This window comes from Schistocerca americana, unplaced genomic scaffold, assembly GCF_021461395.2.
Source record: "Schistocerca americana isolate TAMUIC-IGC-003095 unplaced genomic scaffold, iqSchAmer2.1 HiC_scaffold_389, whole genome shotgun sequence".
In the NCBI taxonomy this organism is placed as follows: Eukaryota; Metazoa; Arthropoda; class Insecta; order Orthoptera; family Acrididae; genus Schistocerca; species Schistocerca americana.
Window position 1 is genome coordinate 52,501 of NW_025726114.1, and position 5,000 is coordinate 57,500.

General features: G+C 62.4%; 1 pseudogene; it reads right to left on the bottom strand.

The window, feature by feature from the left end:
* The window catches only part of LOC124582039, a 7,954-nt pseudogene that overhangs the window by 2,063 nt on the left and 891 nt on the right, over positions 1-5,000 (bottom strand).

The following is a 5,000-nucleotide window of genomic DNA, read 5'->3' on the forward strand; positions in this document are numbered from 1 at the left end:
CGTCATGCCGCTTGACCCGGGACCCGTGCGTCCTGAAGCAAGCCTGTAACACGTGGTTGGCGGTCTCTACGGCCTGGCAGCCCGCGCGGCATCTGGTGTCCGCCTCCCGCCCGCGACTGCGCCGCGCCTTCGTGGGGAAGGCGTTGATGCGGGCGCGGAGAGCGTCGATGAAGTTACGCCCAGATAGCAGGCGACTGGTGTCAGCGACCCACTGGTGTTGCCCCTTGACGGCGGCGGAAGATGACAGCGCCGCACCGTCAAAGGCAACGTGCAGGCGCGCGGCCCACATCTCTCCAACCTGCGTCGACGATTTGAGGAGGTGGCCCTCCCACATAAGATGCCGCTCCAGCACCTCAATCTCACGCTGCACCTCGTCCCGGCCTGCACCGTCGGGGGCTGGTCCAATCCTCTTCAGCGCCAGGAGACGGGACCGGCGGAGTGTTGGCCCCATCCATCGGCATGATGGGATGCCGAGGCCTCCCTGAGCTACAGGAGCATGGAAGTAGCCCAGGGGAGTGTCCGCCGGAAGGCGGAACCATCTCCTGACGGCGGCCCGGATGGTCACGTCTGCCGCTTTCAACGCACCCACTCGGGTGCGGCTGAGGGCCAGCCCATGGTACAGGCCAGGGAGAAGGACGTTGGTGAGAGCGTAGAGGCGCTGTTGCGGCTTAAGCGGAGCTCGGGAGATGACGTCCAGCTGCTCCACCAGGTGGCGTCGTGGGTTGAAAACGCAGCGACCAGCGGTGGAGAATTGCAGTCCCAGATACCGGAAGGTTTCACCCACGCGTAGGGCGGGCATGGTGGCGTTGCCCGCTTTGAAGGTAACGTCGGCGTCGACCTTCACCTTCTTGTCGCGCCCAGACGCGACTAAGGCGAGGGTGAAACACTTCCGGGCGTTGATCTGCAGCCCCAGATGGCCGAGGGCTGCGACGGCTGCGTCGATGAGGGACTGCAATCCCCTCGCGGTCGATGCAAAAAGCAGGACGTCATCTGCGAAGGCCGCAGCGTTAACTCTGCGACCGAGGATCCGAGCTCCGATGTGGGAGGGAAGCTGACTCAAAACAAAGTCCACCGCAAAATTGAAAAGGAGGGGGGAGAGGGGGTCACCCTGACGCACACCCCTTGCCGGCTGCAGGGGCACGCCCACGTCGGCGCCGCCCGCTATCACCGTCGTGCTACCCTCGTAGCACCTTTCGACGTACTCAATAAAGCAATCCGGCAGGCCATGAGCCTTCAGCACGGGGCGGAGGGCAGCATGGTCCACCGAATCGAACGCTTTAGAGACGTCGATCGATGCCACAAAAACAGAGCGACAGGAGCGGACTGCGTCGGTGAGAGCAGTGTCCAAGATGAAGGTGTTTTCCAACATCCCATCCCGGGGGATGAATGCCCGCTGACGTTCGTCCACAGCACATGCATGCATCAGGCGTGACGCGAGAACCTTGTGAAAGGTCCGCGCCAACACCGAGCAGACCGTAATGGGGCGAAAGTCAGCGGGGGATGTTGGTGCAGCCGTTTTGGGGAGAAGTGACGTCCGGGCGCGAAGCAGACGCTCGGGGAGGGCGCGGGCCAGGAGGAAGAGGTTCAGGAGTTTCACCAGGACTTCATGCGGCAGGCGCCGCAGCTCCGCTGGAGTCAGGCCGTCCGGCCCGGCCGCCGATCCCCTGGGCGGCAAGGCAGCAGCGACCTCCTCACGTGTGACCGGCCCCCATAGGCACTCAGGAGCGACAGGCTCCGAGTGCGGGAGAAGGCGGTCACGGATGAAGCCAGCGGTGGAGATCGGCTTCTTCGTGAAGAGGTCCGCCCAGAAGTCCAGCAGACCGGGGATGTCGGGTGGCGGCTGCAGCAGGGTGCCGTCCAGCAAGCCGCGCACGCAACGTGCACGCGACCTACGGAAGGCGTCCTGTGTCCGCGCGAACTCCCAGCGGCGCCGCTTGCGCTTCTGCAGCGGCGGGGCGGCAGGCGGCCGCTTGGATGAGTGACGCGGCCGCTGTGTCCTGGTGATCGACCTCTCCCCCCTGGACCCGACCGACGCAAGGGCATCCGGGAGCATGCCCAGGATGACATCGGGCGGCGTGCCCCGCCCCAGACCAATGACTCGATCCAGGGCAGAGAAACGCTGGGCGGAAGCAGGTAGCCCCGCCAGATGCTCCCAGATGGCGGCGTCAGTCGGCCCCTCCGGCAGCGGCCCGGTGGTGTCGGCCGCGAAGTCCTCGGCTGCGTCGACGGGCGGCGCAGCGGCCTCGCCCGCGTCAGGCAGCGAGCTCGCTGCTCCCCGGCGGGACGCCGGCTCTTCCCCCCGACCGATCTCAAGCGCCTCCATGAATTGGCGGACAAGCTGCTTGTGGGCAGCTTGCCGCCGTCGGCACTTGATTGCCTCAAGCGTTCGGTCGGGGAACATCCTGATAAGTTCTTGATTAACGAAGAAGAACCGGGCGTCCCTCTCAAGGAACAGTTCGGCCTCTGCCTTGGCGAGCGACAGGACTTCTTCCTCCGTCCACCTCGCACGATGCCTCTCCGTCACGATCTCAGCGTTGGCGGCCGCAAGGTGTTGGCGGCGGCGATGGACCCCGAGACCGTTCTTCGTGGTAAAAGTGCGGTGGCACTCACTGCAAGCAAAGGGAGCTACACAAACTATCGCATTTTCGTTACGGCCGGTTGGCCGGATAGGTGCTGGGGTAGCTGGGGTGGCACCTTCAGCGGAAGGGCCACCATCTCTTGTTTCTTGTCGGCTGCCCCCAACTATAAAGGGATAATGCGAGGGGGGGCTGGTAACCCCCCCAAGCCCCTGGTGCGGTCTTCCACTCTGCAAAAATCAGCGGGCCCACGAGAAGGGGAGAAGACCGCAGGAGAGGAGAGGCTAAGAGGGCTAGGCCCATGTATTGCGCATCACTCTCCCTGTAACTATAACCCAAGGAAGGCGCCTCGCGGCAGCAGCACGACTACATCAAGACCGCACTTCGAAAAGCCAAGTCCGGATGCAGCCACACCGCCGCCACTTGGCCGCCTTAAGAGAGTCATAGTTACTCCCGCCGTTTACCCGCGCTTGCTTGAATTTCTTCACGTTGACATTCAGAGCACTGGGCAGAAATCACATTGCGTCAACACCCGCTAGGGCCATCGCAATGCTTTGTTTTAATTAGACAGTCGGATTCCCCCAGTCCGTGCCAGTTCTGAGTTGATCGTTGAATGGCGGCCGAAGAGAATCCGCGCACCCGCGCGCCCCCGGAGGAGCACGCTAAGGCGGACGCGGCCTCGCAGCAAGGAAGATCCGTGGGAGGCCAAGGCACGGGACCGAGCTCGGATCCTGCACGCAGGTTGAAGCACCGGGGCGCGAACGCCGCGCAGGCGCGCGCATCCTGCACCGCCGGCCAGCACGAGGCCAACCAACGGCGAGAGCAGACCACGCCCGCGCTAAACGCCCGCACTTACCGGCACCCCTACGGCACTCACCTCGCCCAGGCCCGGCACGTTAGCGCTGACCCACTTCCCGACCAAGCCCGACACGCCCCGATCCTCAGAGCCAATCCTTATCCCGAAGTTACGGATCCAATTTGCCGACTTCCCTTACCTACATTATTCTATCGACTAGAGGCTCTTCACCTTGGAGACCTGCTGCGGATATGGGTACGAACCGGCGCGACACCTCCACGTGGCCCTCTCCCGGATTTTCAAGGTCCGAGGGGAAGATCGGGACACCGCCGCAACTGCGGTGCTCTTCGCGTTCCAAACCCTATCTCCCTGCTAGAGGATTCCAGGGAACTCGAACGCTCATGCAGAAAAGAAAACTCTTCCCCGATCTCCCGACGGCGTCTCCGGGTCCTTTTGGGTTACCCCGACGAGCATCTCTAAAAGAGGGGCCCGACTTGTATCGGTTCCGCTGCCGGGTTCCGGAATAGGAACCGGATTCCCTTTCGCCCAACGGGGGCCAGCACAAAGTGCATCATGCTATGACGGCCCCCATCAACATCGGATTTCTCCTAGGGCTTAGGATCGACTGACTCGTGTGCAACGGCTGTTCACACGAAACCCTTCTCCGCGTCAGCCCTCCAGGGCCTCGCTGGAGTATTTGCTACTACCACCAAGATCTGCACCGACGGCGGCTCCAGGCAGGCTCACGCCCAGACCCTTCTGCGCCCACCGCCGCGACCCTCCTACTCGTCAGGGCTTCGCGGCCGGCCGCAAGGACCGGCCATGACTGCCAGACTGACGGCCGAGTATAGGCACGACGCTTCAGCGCCATCCATTTTCAGGGCTAGTTGCTTCGGCAGGTGAGTTGTTACACACTCCTTAGCGGATTCCGACTTCCATGGCCACCGTCCTGCTGTCTTAAGCAACCAACGCCTTTCATGGTTTCCCATGAGCGTCGATTCGGGCGCCTTAACTCGGCGTTTGGTTCATCCCACAGCGCCAGTTCTGCTTACCAAAAGTGGCCCACTTGGCACTCCGATCCGAGTCGTTTGCTCGCGGCTTCAGCATATCAAGCAAGCCGGAGATCTCACCCATTTAAAGTTTGAGAATAGGTTGAGGTCGTTTCGGCCCCAAGGCCTCTAATCATTCGCTTTACCGGATGAGACTCGTACGAGCACCAGCTATCCTGAGGGAAACTTCGGAGGGAACCAGCTACTAGATGGTTCGATTAGTCTTTCGCCCCTATACCCAGCTCCGACGATCGATTTGCACGTCAGAATCGCTACGGACCTCCATCAGGGTTTCCCCTGACTTCGTCCTGGCCAGGCATAGTTCACCATCTTTCGGGTCCCAACGTGTACGCTCTAGGTGCGCCTCACCTCGCAATGAGGACGAGACGCCCCGGGAGTGCGGAGGCCGCCGCCCCGTGAAGGGCGGGGAAGCCCCATCCTCCCTCGGCCCGCGCAAGGCGAGACCTTCACTTTCATTACGCCTTTAGGTTTCGTACAGCCCAATGACTCGCGCACATGTTAGACTCCTTGGTCCGTGTTTCAAGACGGGTCGTGAAATTGTCCAAAGCTGAAGCGCCG